Raw genomic sequence first — 22,773 nt, 5'->3', positions numbered from 1 at the left:
TCCTGTCCAGAATTATGTTCCAAAGCCTTCATTGAGGATTCTAAAATATGAAGTTTGTCCGTTAGAGATAACATCTCATCTTTGGACATAATTTTTATGGCATAAACCGTGCCTTCTTGTATTGACAATCTTTCCGTCAATCTGTCATAAGCTTTAGACAAAATCCGATTGTCACATTCAGCAGTTTTGATTCTCTCAGTTAATGTTTCATTTCCAACAGAAAGGGACTGAATCTTATGGTCCAGATCAGCTGTTCCCTCTTCCATAGTAATGAATTTCTCCTTAACATCAGCCTGAAGAACTTCAACCTGATTCTTGAGAAGATTGTTATCAGCCTGGAGAACTTCAAACTGATTCTTGAGAAGATTGTTATCATTCTCAATTGTTTTTAAGCGTTCAATCTCTACCTTAAGAATCCTGGATTCGTCTCGTAAAGACTTTATCATATTTCTATTATCAAACCATTTGGTGCCAATGAAAACTACGAATCCCAGAAGGATCCATATATGTGGGGTGATAGACACCTCTTGTAAAATCTCCCACATGGTACAATTAAAAAAATCATTAAATTCTTGAATAGTAATGTGTTCAGACATTTTATTTATAAAAGAAAATTTTTTTACCTGCAAAGATCGGTTCCTGCCAGTGGTGGTCTCTGTGTTTTTGGAGCCTGTCCTAGAACTAGCTCTTGTAGACCAGGCTGGCCTTGAACTCACAGAGATCCGCCTGTCTCTGCCTCCCAAGTGCTGGGATTGAAGGCGTGCACTACCAAGGCCTGGCAGGCCTCAAACTCACAGAGATCTGCCTGCCTCTGCTTCCCAAGTGCTGGGATTAAAGGCGTGCTCTACCACTGCCTGGCCGGCCTCAAACTTGTGATCCTCCTGCCTCTGCCTCCTTCAGCAAATCCTACCTGCGTGGGCCACCACAACCTGCCAAGTCACTTTGTAACAGACCAAATCTGACGCTGTGGCAGCTTTTGTTGCAAAACCGCAAGTACTTGAGCTTCTGCTAATTCAGGCAGTGGGGTTCCGCTGCAAAACTTAGCCAAGGCAGGCAGAATGGGCCTGTGTCACGAGTGTGTCTCGGACTCGGCACTGGGGCCGGAGTCACGAACTGAAAAACAGCACCGGGGAGGGTGCTGTGTTAGCTAGCGGGCTACCCGCTTGAGTTGGGGGCAAAATAGCCCGACGTTGGACGCCAAAATGTAACGGCGTAAATGAATGCAGACAGAGTGTAAAAATATATATATAGCTTTAATGTAGAAATAGACTTACAGAACCACCGTTCCCGCGGAGACCAGGAAAGCAGAAGCAAGTGCTCGGAGCTTGCTCACCAAATTTATAGGCAGACATTAGCCCGAGGCGAACACGCCCCCTAAGGGGCGGGACTTATCCCTACAATCAGGTTGCCTTCTAGGTCTTTTGTTGATCTGCATTCATTGGTTCAATATCGGGCTTTGCCACACCTTCTACATATACCTGAAGGCTGAGTCCTCCTATTTTTGCCGTTCTCAGAGGAGATATTATTCCTAGAAATTCCCTGTCTACAATCCTTTTTCAAATGTCCTATTCTACCACAATCAAAACATTTGGCATTTTGATGTCTCCTCATTCCTTTGGAGATTGCTTCTCCTACCCAAGATTCAGTATTATAGTCAAATGTCTTAATGTTCATTGTATGAAGGACCCATTCATCCATAGGTGCTGATCTAACCTTTAACGGCCCAAGTATCTTTTTGCATTCTAAGTTGGCATTTTCAAAAGCCAGAGATTCAATAAGTATGCATCTAGCATCTGGGTCTGTTATTCCTATTTGTACAGCCTTAGTTAATATTTGTAAAATGTTAGTAAAGCGTTTTCTCTGGCCCCGTTTAACCCTGGTATATGAATCCGGTTCTTCAATCCTGTCCCAAGCATTTAAGGCTGCTTTATGGCATAGGGGCAAGATTTGTTCGCTGTGAAGATTTTGAACCTGTGGGTCAGTATAAAGGCCTTCACCAAGAATTTGACCTTGGGAAGTCTCAAGGCCTTTTGCTTTTCCCTGTTGTTCCAAAAATTTTGCCTCTTCTCTGAAATAAATTCTAAACATTTATTGAGGCCCATCATCCAGGACTGCTGAAACTACCTGAATCCAGTCACGTGGCATTGCTTTGATGTTAGAAGACCATGTCATTATCTTCTCCCTAACAAATGTGTAATGCAAACCACAAGTTACAACAGCTTGCTTAATTTCTTTTAGACCATTCATTCCCACAGGTATCCATCTACCTTTTTTGGATCTTTTGAGCCTTTAGAACTTGATGCTTTGTCAGAGAAGATTATAGGGTAGGAAGCTAAAACACCGGTATGTCATCGCTGACAGCTATTGGAGATGTTAAATCCTATCCTTGTGCCTTCTTTCCCTGTTCATCAGCTCCAATAATTTTCTCAATTATTTCAAATTTTTTTAATATTGCCTTTTGTAAAGTGTGACTCTCCTGGCCTGTATATATTTTATAGTGATTTCATTGAGGCACCTAGCCTCTGGTCCTCATTCTGCACATGTAATCCCAAGGTCTGAAGTTTCTCCTTTAATGATCACATCTCATCCTTTGATATTACTTGAATAGCATGCAGATTGCTATCCTGGAGAGATACTCTATCTGATTACTTATCATAATTTTTTAACAAATTTTGATTGTCAAATTCAACAGCATGAATTCTTTCAGATAAGTTCTTAATGCCATTAGATATGGATTCAATTGTGTCTGTCAAATTAATACTATCCTTCTTAAGAGTATTAATTTTTTCAGGTAATTTTTGATTTTTGATGGCATTAATCCAAATCCACATGGACGCCAAATGAAGAAGGAAACTTAAAAGAAATCCCACACTAGATTAGAATTGAGAAATATATGGTTATTTATTTAGGGGCAGACTCACAAATCAGAATCCTCTGCTGGAACAGAGATCAAATAAAACCGAATCCTGCAGCCAGAAAAGAGGCGGGATGCATGCTCTACTTCAGCATAAACAGTATAAGAGGCCATGCCCCAATGGGCGGGTAACTACTGGCTGTAAGACTTCCCACAGCAACTGGTGAACAAAACACTCAAGGGAAGATATACATAAATAATGGATGCCTTTTTTGGCCCTTTTCTCCAAAGTACTCAATAAGGAACAGGGGGAATAAGATTTCTCAATCATTTTTCTGTGCATCTCTGTGTATTTCTGTAACTATTGTATGAAACGATGTCTTGGAAGAATATCACAAATAGCACAAATAGGAAGCTTGTGAATCTCACAGATAGAAAAATTTTTTGAAAAGAACAGCCATAAATAAAAACTCCAAATTATGGCTTCTTATTTTATAGAGACAGGATTTCATTTTTAGGTAAAAAATATAATCTCAAACTGCCCATTTTATTCACACATTTAGTAAAGTTAGACAGGTAAATAGATAGACAAACAGACAAAATATAGATAGGTAGAAATTTGCAGTTATGGAATATATTCTCAAGTGCCTTGTTTTTATAAACATTGCTTTTAATTTGATGAAATAAACAATAAATACGTTAAAAAAGAATACACATTCATTATAGTATATGTATGGAAGAAGCTAGACATGGAATGATAGGAGAACATTGTCTGTAAGTACTGTGAAGGATAAAAATGAACCTAATACATAAAAAGACATAGAAAAGCCCACAAAGTAGCAGAGCTAACTATCATGAGGCCCACGGAGCTTGATATTCTCAGTGAGAGTGAAGAAAACTTATGTATAACTTGAATCTATTTAAGGAATCGCTTTTCCTAAAATTTCGATCCATGTAGATATATTATAATGTTAAATTGGAACTAGAAGTGGGGTATTGCTATGACAAATCTCACCACTTGTTTTGGGGAGTCAACGTGGAATAATTTTGGAATTTATTCCTAAATCAGTTTGACAGAACCAGTGCAGATTTCTGTAGATTCCCTGCTGTCTGATATAGTTTTAGATAGATAGATAGACAGATAGATGGATAGATAGATATTTTAAATAGATAAAAAGTAACTGTGACCAGTTACTTTTCCTCTCCTAGAACTTTTCCTGAAGAAAATTTGAATAAACTGTTTCTCCAAAATATATTGCTTAGTTCTAGAGGTAGGTGGTATGTCAAGATTGTTACTGAACTGCTGGTAATCATTTATTGGTTATTTCAATAGAGACAATCAATCACATATAACATAACATAATATTAAGTTTAAAATGATATTTGTATAGTTATACTCTGTAAAATATGAGAACCTATAAGTCAATATAAAAACTTTTGCAAATTAGATGTATATAGCTTCCTCTATCTTTATGAAAGTATGATTTCAAATCAGTGCTTACAATTATAACTAAATAATTGTAAATAATTATCCTTTCCTATGACATCTTATATCACTTTTCCACATGAAATTCCTCTTACTCAAAAACAAAACAAAACAAGATAGTTCTTAGTAAAGAACCAGCAGGTAGGAGGAAGTCTTAGAGCAAAGGAAAATATCAGAGAGATTAAAGCACCATGCTTGAGAACTGCACAACTTCAAACCAGATAACATAACTCCACTAATACGGGAAAGTGGACACAAAATCTCCCACTAACCACAGCTTTTTCTGTGTAATTAATACCTGTAAGGAAACAGAATATCATTTTTCTTTTATCAAGACCACATATCAAGACTACATATGAACCACATTCTAGAGTAAACCCCATAACCAGAAGCTTTTGGCCCAAATAATACAAACGCCAAGTTTTTTTTGGTGTATTTTATTTTGGTATTTTTTTAAGGAAAAGAAGTTTTCTATTTATCAAAGATGTACAAACCATCAACTGATACATTGGGAAAATTGATTTAAGTCACGAACTTAGCATTTATTTCACCCCTAACTTTTAAAACTTGAAATCCAGCATTCATAACATAAATAGTAAAAAATGTCTTCTATGGGGAATTGCAAACTGGTACAACACTGGAGAAGCAGCCGGCATAAAATGTGTATTTCAAAGAAAATGTACTTTATACAGAATAACGTGATAGCAAAGATTCAACTCCCAACACCCAGCAATGTTTTTTTTTTCTAGAAATTTATTTGAAGACAAAAAGAAGTCATAAGGATGTGGGGACCATGATGTGTCCTGTAAAGTTGTTGGTGACTTTTGAAAAGCAGAAGGGAGTCAAACACTCAATGGTACAGAATCTATGTGAACCATCACATCTTAGAAACTTTTGGAACATTGGTATAAAAAAATACTAATTATACATTGTGTGTGGAGACAAAAGCAAACGATAGCATAGTAAGGCTAGCAGTTTGAAAAAAAATAACAAAGAATGCTTGTGTCCATTAAAAACTTTTTTGTTCAGGATAACGTTTAACAAAATATCACATTTTGATGTTCTGGTCAGAATCTTGTATCGTCCCTGCCAATCTTTGTAAATTTTTTGAATTTTTAAAATCTTATTTGGCATTTTTGTTTATTTTTGTTTTCTCAATTTTATTTGCTTATTTATTTATTTATTTGCTGGTGTCTCAGACAGGATTTCTCTGTGTAATAGCCCTGGCTATCCTGTAACTCATTTTGTAGACTAAACTGGCCTAGAACTCACAGAAATCTGCCTGCCTCTCACTCCCAAATGCTGGGATTAAAGGTGTGCACAATCACTCTTGGCTATATTTTGAATTTTTAAAAGAGACAGTGAGAAAGAACATAAAGTTAATTGGGTAGGGTATAAGATAGAGAAGAGCAAAGATTATGATCAAAGTATATTATTTGAAAAGAAAATTTAAAATTAAACATTTAAATAGAAAAAAATATATTGTATGAAATTCATAAAGAAAATGTAAAAGCTTTATTATTTTATAAGGCAGAAGAAGGAATAGAAAGATGACTCATTGAATAATAGCACCTGTAGGGGGACTAATTTCAGTTCCCAGCACCCATGTTAGCAACTACTTAGAGGCATCTAGTGCCCCTTTCTGCCTATGTAGGTAACTATCCACAATGGCTTACACACACACTCATACATATAAGTAATAATAAACACGAAAAGCACAAATGATAGAATTAAATTATGAAAAAATGCTCATTTCTTATTCACAAGCAGAAAAACAGTTACAGAATAAAATGAGCAAGGGTAAAACTTTTGCAGTAATAGATATGTAAATTAATACAATTTTTGATTTTTTCATTTCATTTTGTTGCATAACATCTACATTGATATAACAACTAGTATTTACATACATGTTTTCTAATTCAGGCTTTATTTTCTTATTTGGTGATTTATATTTAACTATTAATACTGGTGTATTTAATCTTGTCACTATGGCTTCTCTCATTAGATGAAGCTTATTCTTCATATTTCCCACAAAGTAAACTTGAAGAAGATATTATTTGAATTCTTATAAGTGTATGTTAATTATTTTGGTGTTTTAAAGTCATTTCTGCTTAATGCAATGCTGTATGTTACAGCTTTATCGTTTAAAGTTCCTTATATGTAACACTTAATTTACTTGTGGCATGATGATAATTTAATTTGCATTCCCTGAAGTCATATGTCCTTGTTTCACGTATTTGCCGGGGATTTTTTAATAAATTTAATAATTTTAGTAGAATATAAGAAGAAAATTATGTAATGGTCTCTTTTCCTAAGAATAGATGGTGATCCAGGAAGAACATTTCCAATTTTATTTTGATAAGTTTACTCTATTTCTAAAGGATATATATGTTTATATACAAATATGTATATAAAACCTTCTTCATGGAGAGGGAGTCTACATACTGAATAAATGACAACTATCTCATTCCTTTGTCAAATTACAAATTTTTGGATTTTGATCTTGTCACCAGTAACATTTATTTTTTTTTTATTTTTGGAAATCTTAATTCTAAATATAAGTCCTTATGTCCTAGTGGACAGACATATTCATTATTTTAATTAGAACCTTGTTTACACTTTTGCTGTCAAGGATAATTGTTTGTTTATTTGAACTAAAGTCACCTGACTTCATTAGAAGCATTTGTTGCTGTCAGTAAATGAAAGTGTGCTGGACTTTCATAATTAACAGTAAATTTAAGAGGTTGATTTCTAATAGGATAGGCAATTTTCAGTGAGATGACAATAGGCAGAATCTTGATTTAATTTAGCCTATGTGATAAAGTTAAAGAAAGGACACTAATTATATGGACAATGTTTTCTAAAAATGCTTTTTCTATTAAGTCTCAAAGTGCACTGCTTAGGCTATTCTTTTTTAAAGAAAAGAACAGAACATGTTCAAATGATGTAAGAGAGAGCACACAATAATGTTTCCTAAGTTGTACTTTTTCTCTATTATTATTTCACTGGTTAAACTTAAAAGAAAATAATTTTAACCAAGACTTGTAATTCCTTCGTTGGTGGCTGGTGAGATGGCTTTGCAATTAAATGTACCTGTTACTAAGTATGATGATTTGAGTTATTTCCCACAGTACATAGGCAAAGTAGAGAAAGAATTCCCTTAAATTCTCCTCTGACTTCCTCACTCGCACTATGGCACATGCACACATGCGTAAACACACATATATAAGCACAAATAAATATTATCAAATGTAAATCTGTTTTTAAGATCGTATTTTGTCTTTAAGTGGGGCAGTAAAATGAATAAAGGGAAAAATTTGGAGTTTGGAGTCTTAGAGTTTGAACTCTAACTCTATTAAGCATGGAATAAGTTTAAATATTCTCTCAAGCTTTTCTATGCTTTAGCTTCATAATCTGAAGAGTGGAGGTAAATGACATATTTCTTCACTCTTTACATGAAGAAATGATTTAAAGTATTGGGTGACAGGTAGTTTGTACTATTGGTTAATTTTAAGGGCATATAATATATATGTATATATATATATATATATATATATATATATACACACGTATATATATACATGTTTATGTATATATGTATATATATATAATCAAATTTCATAGTTAACCTGGTTGGTTATTTATTGTTATTTACTGTATTTATTGTAGGACATGTTAAAATGTATTTTGTAAGAGTAAATCACACAATTGGTATTTCGACATTACTTTATATGTGAAATGGAGATAAAAGGAAAGGAGGGAACCATAAAGGTCCTATATTCATCTCTTATCCCAGTAGCAATATTAGTTTAGCTTTAATTTGAATTATATTGTCTCTTGTAAATTGACTTCAAATCAGTTTCTAAATGTGATATATTCATTCTTTCACCTCAGTAATTACAATTTAGTCAGCTGAATTGCGTATTTTCATTAATGGGTTGATATTGTTCACTTGCCTTAGGCTTATCCTTGTTAACACCAGCTCTTGCTGATGTAAACAGTGCCTACCTGCCAGCAAAACTGTAAAAGAAGCCAAGTTTTGTTTGGGCTATTTTACTCCACTAGTGACCCCCACATGCATTTCCTCCTTTTTGGCATACCTTTCTTGCTACTCAGTTGCCTATTAACAAGCCAATTTCTACTGTCACCTGGATGGCAACTCAGTGGATAGCTAATGATAGTGTTGCAAAAATAACCAGTTTAAGGATTAGTACCTCTCAGTGGGGGTAGATTTAAAGGAGATACATGAAAAAGAAATAAAGGCATAAGAGAACAAAATATAATGGTGACGTTACTAATAGTGAGTGGCATTGTGTGAGAAATCAAATATTCTGCTCATAAGTATTTAATTTTTTCTGTGTGCAAGAGTCAGATGTTCAAATTTAATTAATTTAAGACAAAAGCAAACACTAAAATTAAACCAATGAAACTTATAAAACTGCAATATCAATTTATTTTTAAGATTCTCCTCATTTACAGAAATTTGTATAATTTCAAAAGATGTAGTAAGTGGAAGAATTGATTCATTAGGATCTTATTTATTTTAGTTTAAATGTAAATGAATATGAATAACTACTAAAGGTTATTGAAAACAGAAAGTAGATACAGATGATACCAAAGGATTATGTGAAGGGATTTGTAAATCAAAGAGAAATAAATCCATTAATAATATCCTAATATGTTCTAGTTTTGGTTATAGTTCCCAAAGCCCATGTTTTATTATTTGAAATAATAATTGGGATCTGAAATGTAAGCTTAAGCAAAATTGATATCTTTGGAGTTTAGACATTGTTTTCTAGTATTTGGCCTTATAGGAAGCTTCCACTATATGTGTGATAATTCTTAAACTAGTTTCATAGACTATCATAGATGGACCATTTTAGTTTTGGCAGCTCCAAAGAGACTAAATAGTACTCTACTGTTAAAGGCACTGTCTTAATAATAGTATCTGTGAAAGTGTATTAATGTAAAGATTATTAGTGATCCAAACATTTTTCCAGTTTTCATCATAGGTTGGCTTTATCTACTCTATTTGAGAAAAAATCTTAATTTCTTTTCACATTATTTTTCAAATTACCCACTTGAAAGGTACTTATAAATTAGATACAATTTCCAATTTTACTCTTAACTTTATTGAGAGCCGTAGTCTACTATGGTATATGAAATCTCTTGGAAATCTTGGACTACTTAGTTCCTTTTAATGAGGTCATGTTAGTGATACCTATATATAGTGACTTCTGCAAAAATGCCCACCCACACCCTTGTTAAATATAAATTATATTATATTATGTATTAAATATATACTTTAACAGACTTCAATGAAATAACATAATAAAATTTAATTGCACTATTGTAAATAATGTATTAAGATATAAATTAAATATAACTATTAATAGTTCAGGTGAAAAATATAAACACTTTATGCATTTTCAGGAATGGTTATGAGAAGTTTGGCTCTCTGTTTTATGATCTAGCTTTTCTAATCAATACACTTTAAGAAAATATCAACCTTGAAAGTTTCATGGGAGTAGCTTTCAATTGTCTCCACCAACGCTGGGATTCAATCTATGAACTACTGGTCTCAAGGATATGTTTTCTCCATTACTACCACTGGTTGAAACCCCTAAAGTATAATGACGCAGAGTTGTTATGAATCTACAGTCATGGATCAAGCAGACAAAATATTTGGGTGAGGAAAACAAAATCTTCACCAGAATAGTCAAAAGTGAATTCTAAAAAAAAAATATTGTATTTGTGTGTGTTTGTTTGTGTGTGTGTGTGTGTGTGTGTGTGTGTGTGTGTGTGAGAGAGAGAGAGAGAGAGAGAGAGAGAGAGAGAGAGAGAGAGAGAGGTGACGAGGTGACATGGGCATGGAAGTCAGAACACAGTTTATAGTTGTAAGTTCTCTGTTTCTACTATGTGGGTCCCAGAGATCGAAATCATGTCATTAAACTTGATAGCAGGCACCTTTTCCAGAACCTTCTTCCCAGCCCACGTTGAGCTTCATTCTTTTAAAACACTGTTACATAAGGTTCTTTCCCAAGTGAAAGATAAACATATTGCCTCTTTTAATCTCATGATTAGCAAAGTCTTACAGTTATCAATAGTTTAGTCAACTGATTCTCTTTCCTCACTATCCTTTCCCCTCTCTCCTCTCTTTTACTCACAGAGGGGCAAATTATAATTCTTCGAGATAATGCAGTCTAGATTTGAGCTGAAAATTGGTATAGATATCTCAAATGGAGTCTGTCTATGAAACAGTGTGGAAAATAGTTTGCAATAGTATGGTTTATAAGTTTCATTATTAATGTATATATATGTCACTGATTTTTCCTTATATTATCGCAGCATTTGAAGATCATCACTTTTGTTTTTCTTCATTCAGTGACTTCTTTTACTCATCTATTGCAATGATGTTTACTGGTAGAAAGTATACCTTGTTACTTTGCCCTTTTAAAATTACAAAACCATTCATTTCTATAGTCTACCTTCTGACTTCTTAAAGATCTTGATATGCTTCTGGATTATTCTTTTCAATTAGTTTAAACCAAATTATTAGAAAGTATAATGTTAGACATGAGAGGTTATAAACTAATTTCAATCAGTCTGTTTTCAGCAATACAAAGATTTATTAACTATGAGCTCATAGAAGTTTCCCAAGGTCAGAATTTATGAAATCATTATTCTCCAACTTAGACTTGCCTTGTTTCATGAGCGAATTAGTAATTTGGTGAGGGACTTTGTGAACATACTCACACCTAAATCATTATATTAACCATATTTGCTGCCACAGACCTTGTTTTACTCTAACGGGGCTTGTAGTTCACAGTGCTTATTTAGTTATTAAACTAGTATACCCTTATACAGTTTGTATCAAGGAAAAGCAATTATGTTTCATAGTACTTGGGAACACAGAAATTATTCACCAGAACATAATAAAAAAGTATTTAGGTTGTAACATCTGTGCCTATTATTTTCTAACCAAAAATTTCCTCTCATATGCTATTGCTTGAGTGTAAGAAAATGAATTTAATATGTGTTTCAAAGCTAGGATAATAAAATGGATTAATTTGTAAAATCAGAGGCTATGCAAGACTGTTACTTTTGAACTTTATCTGTCAAAAATTACATAATAAAAAGCTGTGTGCTAGCAAGTAATCCATGCTAACTCTTATTCTGTAAAAAAAGGGAAGACAATGTTGCTGGAGATATGGTTTAACAGTTAAGAATGTTGCTGCACTTACAGAAAACTAGAGTTCAGTTCATATCACCCACATCAAATGGCTCATAACCACTTGTAACCCCAGATCTAGATGACTGTATACCTTCTTCTTGCATTCATGGGCACCCACACATATATGCACAAATATGAACAGAAACATATACACATAGATGAGTAAGTATACATACAAAAATAAGTAGGGGCCACACAGAGGAACAGGAGGAATAAAATTGGGGATGTATATGGCCATATTCTATTGTATAACTGTATGAAATTATAAAGAATAAAGAAAAATATCACAACATATTTAAATTTTAAAATTGTTTTAAATAATAACACATAAAGAACAAAGAAAATTTAAAATCAAGTTTGGTTTTTTAATGTTCCTTAATAACAAGACCATGTAATATGTAGCTTCTGCATGTTTGACAATGCCCATTAGTATAATAATTGTTCAAAGAAAAACTGAGAAAATAAAATGATCACAATACAACCAAAGTATATTGGTGTGCAGATGTACTCTTAGCAAAAAACTCCCTCTTCTAAAGCAAAGGAATCTGGTTTGTATGTGAGATATCAACTAAAAGATATTGTGTTTGAATACTTGACCCAAGATTATGACAATATTTTGGAAAGTTCTAGAAAATTTAGGGTGTGGTACTTAACCTGGTATTTATAGTAAGTGTATAGATTGAGGGTTATGAATCATTTCTGCACCTGGCCAGGACACTCTGATTTCATTATATTGTAACAACGGTTGGTGCCCACTCCTACCATCACTGGCATGAGTCAGTGCCTCAATAATGCCTTATATGCTATGATGTGTCCTATCCCATGAACCATGAGCTAAGAAAACCCTTCCTCCCTTAAACTGTTTCTTTCAAATGTTTTGTTACTTCAGAGGAAAGGTACCTAATAAAAGACCCAAACAATGGAAGGTGATTATAGAAGATATTGTTAGTGAAAAGAAAGATTGCATAGAATTTCTCAGAAGTGTTTGTGCCTTCTTCTTATTTATAGCAAAGTAAAACATGAAATACAAGTAGTGCTACAAAATACATACCCTGCATTTTGTAGATCCATAATTCTTTACATTTCATGAAAATACAATATTCTCAGAAATGAAATAAATTTTCTAATAATACACATGTGATTTGAGCCTACATACTTTACAATGTTGTTACAAAGTTTATCTGTGTGGTGGATTGTACATTTTCTTTCTAAAAAATAATCTTTGCTTCATAGCATTCAGAGCATTAGAATGTGAGTTTTGTGAAGAGAGACATGAAACCCCACCCACTGCTGTAATCTTAATGTAGAGCATGATCGCAGGTGAACAGTAGCAGCAGGTTAACTATTAGTGCTTTAAGTCTAGATGCCTTCTGATTTTACAGTTGATATTTTGATGGCTCTGGTTCCTTAGTATCTATCAATTCTTCCTAAAACCCCTACAGTTTCATTTTTATCAAATACCTATTCTCCAATTGAGATAATCTTGTAGGAAAATAACCAGTGTCCAAAGACAAGCCCACCTGTAGTTAGAGGATGATCACATATTGTTGCAATATCTGTTCTTTCCATAGAATTTGATTCAGGATGAAGAAACAGAGACACAGAAAATTTCCGACAGTCATCTGTTCTAACAGTGGCTGAGGTATAAGTTGAGTGATAGAGAATGGTATATCTCTTCCAAAGTTCTGTTCCCATCTCTATTAATGCTATTATAACTGATAGAAACTTCACAGGATGCTGAAGGTAAGTGTATTTCTGAGTCACTCTTACAGCTGTGGGAAGTCATAAAGCCTACTTTGTACTAAAGATATATAATGACACTTAAGGTGGTAATTTTCCAATGGTTTCTTTAACGTGTCAAAGATCCCTCAAATCCCTCTTTTCTTTTTTTACCATACATGAAGTATTAGCAACATGAAAAAATTTCCAGTGGCATATTTAATTCAGTATCTTATTGATGGTTGGAAAATAGGATATAATGAATCTGCGTTGATGGATGATATGAATTATGAAAAAATAGGATAAATTATCATATTTCCATAAGAAATCCATAGATCAGTATCACAGTTTAAACATTAGTGATGAGGAAAACTTTCAAATAACAGCAATAAAAGCTTTTTCAAATGCTTAAATAGAAAACATAAACTATCTTCAGTTACACAATATATATTGCCTTAGATGAACTATAATGATATATAATATGCATACTATTGCCAATGACCATGATGCAAAAATATTTTTGTTATTAATTTTAAATAGTGAGTGCACTTCTAAGTAATCCAGATGTTAAGCTAAAAAGATAATTGGTAAAGTATTATAAAGGAAACATCATTGAAAATACTAGTCAGAGAAATAAATTGTAGAAAAGCTTTCAACCAAAAAGGTACACACAGAATGATATAATAAATCATTGCATTATAAAAATTTTAACCTTTTATGATTTTATTTTAACTTATAAGCAAAAATTACAATAAAATTCAAATTTTTCTATTTTATCAATTCTGTATTCATCCCTGCCTTCTATCATGATCACTTAATATATCTACTTTATGGCAAGCATTTTGCAGAAACCATGATGATGGAAATATATTATAAACCATTGGCTTTCCATCATTGTAGAAGCTGAAGAGCTATAAAAATTTGCAGGTTTTGGACAGTTTTGAGGCCCAAGAGAGCTGATGATACATTTTCAGTCCATAAGCCATAGGTTATGGGGTCCATTTCAAATGAGAAAATATGAAAATTCTGATATCCCAGTTCAAAAAAAAACAAGCAGTAATCAAATTTTTTAGGTCATATTCCTCGGGATTTTTTTTTATTTTTTAAATTCAATTAAATTTTTTTTCATTTATTTTTATACACCAACCAGTTTCCTCTTCATCTTCTCCTTCTGTCCTGCCTCCCCTTTCCCATTTACCCACTCCTTATCTGCTCCTCCTCCATCCATTCAGAAAGGGGCAGGCCTCCTGTGGGCTCACACAAATCATGGCATGTCCAGGAAGCATCACTTTTTTTAACCTTGAGAAATGTCAGTCTTTTTGTTCTGTCAGGATTCTTCTGATTATCTAATAAAGCTTACTTTATTCAACATGCTAATTTATTAATTGTTTGAGAGTCCTATTTATATGTATAATGTGTTCTGATCAATCCAACCCTATTTACTCCCCTCTCTCATCATTACCATGATGTTCTTCTCCCAATTTTATGCACTCTTTTTTAAGACCCATTGATTCTACATAATGATGTTTACAATGCCCAGGCATTAAACCTACATTGGAACATGTACCCTTTGGAAGTCCAAGACTCTGAATAAAACAAAATTTCCTTTCCTCTGTAGTAAATACAGATACAGGTTAAGACAACATTAATCTAATGGAGACCTATGGAGCTATAAAGTCTTTTCCAGCTATAGAATCTGACAAAAAGTTAGTCTCTAAAAAACACAAAGACACCAAAACAAGCAAACAGCAAAACAAAAATAAAAAACCTTAATGCTGGGGCTGGTGGTACAAGTCTTTCATTTCAGAACTTCAATTATTGCACCAGGAAGAAAGTATCTTCTGAAACTGTACGTAATTTGTATAATACTACAGATTTTAGCCTACCGCAGTAATCAACAAAAATGTACACTTTTCTTGGTAAGGATAGCAGCTGGTGATCTTCGGATAGAATTGCCATTTTTACTATGTTGATCCTCCCAATCCAAGAGCAAGGGAGATCCTTCCATTTTCTGGTGTCCTCTTCAATTTCTTTCTTCAAAGACTTAAAGTTCTTGTCAAATAGATCTTTCACTTCCTTGGTCAGAGTTACCCTAAGATATTTTATGCTATTTGTGGCTGTCGTGAAAGGTGATGCTTCTCTGATTTCCCTCTCTGTTTCCTTATCCTTAGTGTACAGGAAGGCAACTGATTTTTTTGGAGTTGATCTTGTATCCTGCCACATTACTAAAGGTGTTTATCAACTGGAGGAGTTCTTTGGTGGAGTTTTGGGGGTCGCTTATGTATACTATCATATCATCTGCAAATAACGAAAGCTTAACTTCTTCCTTTCCAATAAGAATCCCCTTGATCCCCTTATGTTGTCTTATTGCTATTGCTAGAACTTCAAGCACTATATTGAAGAGGTATGGAGAGAGTGGACATCCATAGCAGCATTGTTTGTAACAGCCAGAACCTGAAAATAACCAAGATGCCCTTCAATGGAAGAATAGATGAAGAAAGTCTGGAATATATACATATTAGAGTACTACTCAGCAGTAAAAAACAATGACTTCTTGAATTTTGCATGCAAATGGATGGAAATAGAAAACACTATCCTGAGTGAGGTAAGCCAGACCCCAAAAGAGGAACATGGGATGTACTCACTCATATTTGGTTTCAAGCCATAAATAAAGAACATTGAGCCTAAAATTTGTGATCCAAGAGAAGCTAAATAAGAAGGTGAACCCAAAGAAAAACATATAGGCATCCTCCTGAATATTAACCTTCATCAGGCAATGAAAGGAGACAGAGACAGAGACCCACATTGGAGCACCGGACTGAAATTTCAAGGTCCAAATCAGGAGCAGAAGGAGAGAGAGCATGAGCAAGCAACTCAGGACCGCGAGGGGTGCACCCACACACTGAGACAATGGGGATGTTCTATCGGGAACTCACCAAGGCCAGCTGGCCTGGCTCTGAAAAAGCATGGGATAAAACCAGACTTGCTGAACATAGCAGACAATGAGGACTACTGAGAACTCCAGAACAATGGCAATGGGTTTTTGATCCTACTGCATGTACTGGCTTTGTGGGAGCCTAGGCAGTTTGGATGCTCACCTTACTAGACCTGGATGGAGATGGGTGGTACTTGGACTTCCCACAAGGCAGGGAACCCTGACTGCTCTTTGGGCTGATGAGGGAGAGGGACTTGATTGGGGGAGGGGGAGGGAAATGGAAGGCGGTGTCGGGGAGGAGGCAGAAATCTTAAATAAATAAATAAATAAATAAATAGGAAGAAATCAGAAGATAATTAAAGTGATCTTCCTACTGCTTGACCTTGACTCACAAGTAAAGCCTTTCTTGTTCTAACTACTTGGTTTAGTTGCATTTCTCCTATATGTGTGGCAAAGATCCTGTCTTGGTATCAAGAGGATAATAGTAAAGGGAGAGGGAGTATTAAAGTGAATGATGGCTCAGTGTGTAAAGTGCTCACTGGAAACTATGATGACCTGAGTTTGATTCATAGTACCCATGGAGGAAGGATATAACTTCCTCCCCATAACTGTCCTCTGACTTTACAATTGCAACATAGAAAGCAATGCCCCCACATAGAAACACACAGAGACACATGCACATAAATGTGCACACAGGGAAAGAGAGAGAGAGAACTACAGAGACAAAGAGAACAATGTCATAATAAAACGAAGTATCCAGAAATAAATAAAGTGAACCAATGAAAAATTTGAAAGTAAAAATTATAATCTCTGAAATGTAAAATTTATATTTGATAACCAATAAGTGATTTGACAAATAAGAAAAAGTATGAACGAACTCGAACACAAAACAATTGATATTACCTATTTAGAGGAATACAAAACAGTCATTCCTGAAGAATAAAGAAACAGAAATCTGTAGAACAATATCTCTTTGATCTATAAAAAAGGTCTAAAAATTTAAGAGTCTAAGGAGAAAAGAGAAAGATGATGAAATAACAAAAAGAAATAATAAAAATAATAATTGTTCCTCATTAAATTTGATGGGTATCCTTAACCTATATATCCATAAAGCACAGTCAATTCTGAAAATTTTAAATGAAATTTATCTCTATCTGGATTCATTATAATCACAATGTTGAAAGGAAAGACAACAAAGATATACAAAATCAGAAACAAAAATTGCACATACAATATATTCAATGATCATAAAATCTGATACAGTATGACATATTTAAAATAGTAAACAAAAAATGGTCAAACAAGAATGCTATGTTCAAAGAAAGTGTCCATCAAAAATGAAAAACAAATTAAGATAACAGAAAAACAAAATAATAATTTTATTCCAGAAAAACAAAAAGAATAGCAAAACTGTCACCAGCTGTGCAAGAAGTACAGGGAGTCTTTTGATCATAAATAAAAGGATACTGGATAAAAATAATAACTGACTTTCACATGGACAAATAGTGAATGTAAATCATTATAAACACATCAGAATATAAAGTGAGGTAAAGCTGTTTCATTACTAGTTTTCTCCCATTTGGTATGTAAGATAACTGCAGAAGCAAAAATTAAAACTATACAGATCAGAGTATCATTTAAATAGATGCAATTTTTTTTAAATCATAGAAATTAGAAGGAGGAAATACTATAGCCTTTGTATACATGTGGCATCAAAGTGGCATTAATACAACTAAGATAACATGAATCATGATTCTATATGTAATTTGCTTGCACACTAATTCTAAGAAAAGATTGTAAAAGTAATAAAAAATGAATTACAAAACTATTATAATTACAGAGGGATAAAATATTAATTCAAGAAAAAATAAATACTATTATAGAATTAAAGGAATAAAAATGACAGAAAACATAGAGAACAATTCACAAAGTAGTATATAAAATCCTAGCACATAAGTAACTATAAATAATATGAATAAATTATATAATATAGTGAAAAGTAAATGATGAAGAGAAATAATAAATTATTATCCAATTCAAACAAATAACATTCAGAGTTGAAAATACAAATTATTTGAAATGTATCAAAATATACAATGCAAGGAGTCTCAAAAAGGAAAAAGTTTGATATACAAAGGCAACACTTACAAACCTGATAATTTAAGACTAGAATAGAATAAAACAGTTTCAAAAACTGAGTAGATTGAAACAATTAAAATATTATTCCCCCAAAGTTGTTTCAGATGTTAATACTCCTTTTTCATAAATAAATATAAAATATACAATAGTGGTCAAAGTTTTACAAACAAATGGCTAATTTTAGCATTATAAATCAAGTTTGTCTTTTAGGTAACTGAAAATGTTACAGGTACAACAATAAAACACATTTTTATTCTCAAATGTATGTACATAGTCTTTCTAGAAATGTGTATTAATCAATACTCAAAAAATGTAAGTATTGAAATGACACAAAATGTATTTGACAAAAATAGATTTAAGCAAGTTATTAATAATAGTAAGAAACTGAATTTTTTAAGTGTTTAGGAATGCAAGGGCCCTCCATGGTGATACATACCTGTAATTCCAGCACAGAGGAAACAGAATGATCTCCTTGTAGCAAGATCACATTTCAAAAACATTGGGGAAGTTTCAAAACTATACCCCATAAATAATTGAGTCATAGAAAATAATCAAAATATAGACTTTAAAATTCTGTAAATGGGAGTGAAAATAAGAAATACAGTGAATAAAAACACAGTGACATGTCAAAGATCATGTGTATCTGTAAATGTCTATATTACAAGACAAAGATAAAAATTACACCACAACAATCATACCAACATACATATGATAGCCCATATTTACCTAATTGAATATCTTCAAAACAGAAAGTGTCGGGGTCCAGCCTCCACAGGGTTAACATGCTAAAGGGTAGGAGTGTGTGTATTAGAAATATTAGGAGGCTGTACCAGATTTTATTCCCACGAACAATGCAAGAGTGTTCTTTGGATATCAGTGTGGTGATTTCTCAGAAAATTAGGCAACAACCTTCCTCAAGACCCAGTAATGCCAGTTTTGGGTATATATGAAATACCCAAAGGAAGCTCAATCGTGACACAAGGAAATGTGCTCAGTTATGTTCATAGCAGCACTGTTCATCATAGTCAGAACCTGGAAACAACCTAAATGCCCCTTGACTGAAGAATGGATATGGAAAATGTGGTACATTTACACACGGGGTACTACACAGCAGAAAAAAATAACAGCATCTTGAATTTTGCAGGCAAATGGATCTAGAAAACATTATTTTGAGTGAGGTAATCTAGACCTAGAATGACAATTATCACATGTACTCACTCATAAGTGGTTTTTAAACATAAAGCAAAGAAAACCAGCCCACAAATCACTATCCCAAAGAACCTAGACAACAATGAGGACCCTAAGAGAGACATAAATGGATTTAATCTACATATTAAGTAAAAAAAGACAATATCTCCTGAGTAAATTTGGAGCATGGGGACGTTGGGAGAGGGTTGAACAGGAGGGGAGAAGCAGGCAGGGAGCAGAGAAAAATGTAGAGCTCAATAAAAATCAATAAAAGAAAAAATATTAAAAGAAGCAGAGATAAAAAGAAAAGGAGCAGAGACATAGGATAGAACTAGGAGGGCAATTTGGTGAATACTGAAGTTGCCTGCATTTATTTTCCATTGGCTTATATACCCCCATCCAAAGGGGGCAAAAGAAGGCAAAAGACTGCTTTGACATGATACAAAGAACAAACAGAGCAATTACATGCTTCAATACCTGAAGCATCAAGCAAGTATATCCTTAGTTAAGCACTGTGTTGTTTAGGCAGGGCATGCAGCAATTGCAATTTAGACTAAGCATCCTATAGGCAGCCACTCTCTGGGTCAAACCTTCTGCCATATCCTTGAAAGAGCAGGGATAGGGTTGACTTCTCTGACCTTTGGTCAAAGTGGAATGGATCCACCTCTGTGTTCCATCTCAAAACCCAAAACACCAAGTAACCATACCCTAAGCCAAAAAGTCTTGTTTGTAGCCACACCTTAAGTCAGACCTCCTGTCAATAATCTTGAAAGAGCAAGAAAGAGTAAGTTTAAATTCTCTGACCTTCAGTCAAGGTGAAGCAGATCCACTTCTGTGGTCCCCTACAGGAAAGGATTGAAAATGAAAGTAATAAACTAAAAACAGAGGATCTCTTAACCTGATAAAAGATACATATAAAACATCTTTAGCAAATGGCACACTTACGTATAAAAACCAGAGGGCACTCCCTGACCAAAAAGACACTAGTTCTCATTATTTTCAGTCAAAATTTTGTTGGAGGGTATAATAGTCAACTGAGTCCTACAATAATCTGTGGCCACTTCATTTAGAGAAGGAAGAAATGATTTCATATTTTAAATATAGCAATAGCATCTAGTTATCTTTTATGGACAATATAATCATATATTTTAGTAATATTCAAGTCTATCAAGGCAAAAGGAGACAAAATCAAAACACAAAGCTCAATTTCATTTCTTCAATTGCTAACAGAAAATCCTAAATTCAATTAAGAAAATAAGACCTTTAATGTAATAATTGAGGTATTTCTTAGGAAGCAGATCATCTGAATAGAACTGAGAGTACAGAAAGCAAGTCTTACCTGTATGTATGTTGAACTGTTCATCACAGAATGGCTAAATAATTCATTGAGAAAAGTAAAGTATTTTTAATGGAAAATATTTAAATTATATACAAAATTTGTCAATATGAATAAACTGCCTAAATGTATTGCTTAATTTAAAGGGTTCAACTACTGAAATACAATATAGACACAAAATTTTGTTTCTTAACTTGGCAATAGTTTCTTTGTTTTACTATTTTCTTTTCCTTTTCCTTCCTTCCTTCCTTCCTTTCTTCTTTTTTTTTTGACTTTTCAAGACAAGATTTCTCTGTGTAGCATTGGAGCCTGTCCTCTTGTAGAACAGGGTTTTCTTGAACTCATAGAGTTCCCTACTCTGTTCTGCCTCTGTACTGCTGGGGTTAAAGGCATGTGTTACCACTGTCCAGCTTGACAATAGTTTCTAATATATAATGGCTTACACCAATGATACAGAGGAAATCATAAATTGTTGAAAATAAAAATTTTAAAATGTAGGCCTACTAAAACACTATTAGGAAAATAAAATGACAACTGACAGAAAAGGGCTGGAAAATTGTATATCTGACATCATGCTATAAAGAATTTTTAAAACTTCAAAAGAAAAGAGAAAAAAATTTTAAAAATGAACCAAAATGTGATTATACATTTCTCTGAGTATATATCTCCATTAAACATGTAAAATTTTCAAACTCAGTCAGATTAAGGAAAATGAATAAAAAACAGTGGCCTGCCACTTCATGCTAAGTAGAATGCTTCCAATTAAAAATATAGAAACAACAGATCTTGGTGACATTGTGAAAAATTGGAATGGAAATCTGCTGCTAAGTAGAAATTTTAAGTGTACAATGTTGGTACTTTTTAAAAAGTTAAGCAGATTTACCAAATGACCAAGCAGCTCTAGTGTTGCATATATTTTTAGGAGGATAAAAAAGAAGGCATCTTCACAAAAGTTCTCAAATACAAATATCCATAGGAACATTAACAACTACAAACGAATGAGAATTATTGATAAACTAATGAGAAGAATAAGATGATTCATTATACAATAAAATATTTTATCAAAATATTATAAGTAGTGATACCCACTATTGCTTGATGATGGTGTATCAGTGACTTATTTTTTAAATATACTTTTTGAAATATCTTGATAGTCCTTCAATAATTTAGAGAATCATAGGAAACTTATACTAAGGGAAAAAGACAGATTTAAAAGACTACACACATAAATTATGCAGTTTGATAGAATGTTCAGCATAGTCTCAGTGAAACAATAAATTAACCTTTTCTCAGAGTCACAAGAGATACAGTAGGGGTTAAGAGGATCAGATAGTGTAACATGAGGGGCTGCTTGATAGGGTTTTTGTCCTGTCCAGTTGCCACAGCTGGTAAGTCCCAAAGAAATTACACAGAGGTCTATATTAATGATAAATAGGAGCATTGTTTTTCGAGAGATAAAATCTTGTGTAAGTAGGATGATGATTCTTTCCCTCTGCTATGTTAAAATTCACTGAATTTTGTATAATGGAATGGTGAATTTTAGTGCGTATCAATTATGTTTTAATAAAGTGCCTACTAATATACAGTTGATAGCTCAGCTCTGTCCTTACAAAGGAAAGATATAATTATCCCATAATCATGTTTCTTCTGATAGTTGACTTCTGTTTTTCTGTATTGTGAAAGGGCAATGATAAAGTTTCAGGGAAAACTCAATTCCCAGCCTTAATTGTAGAGCAGCTTTCTATATTTAAAAGGTTTTACAATTCTACCTATTTTACTTAAAAAGTTTTAAGGAAATTTCTCTTGAGTTTGTTATGGCATATTACTGAAACCATAGCACTGTAGTATCTACAGTCATTGTATCTTGTCATTTACAGAGAAA

The sequence above is a fragment of the Microtus oregoni genome, unplaced genomic scaffold (assembly GCF_018167655.1).
Source record: "Microtus oregoni isolate MIOR12 unplaced genomic scaffold, Mior012 000050F_ref0000143, whole genome shotgun sequence".
NCBI classification, from domain to species: domain Eukaryota; kingdom Metazoa; phylum Chordata; class Mammalia; order Rodentia; family Cricetidae; genus Microtus; species Microtus oregoni.
The sequence above is the reverse complement of the archived record's forward strand: the minus strand, read 5'-3'. Positions refer to the sequence as shown.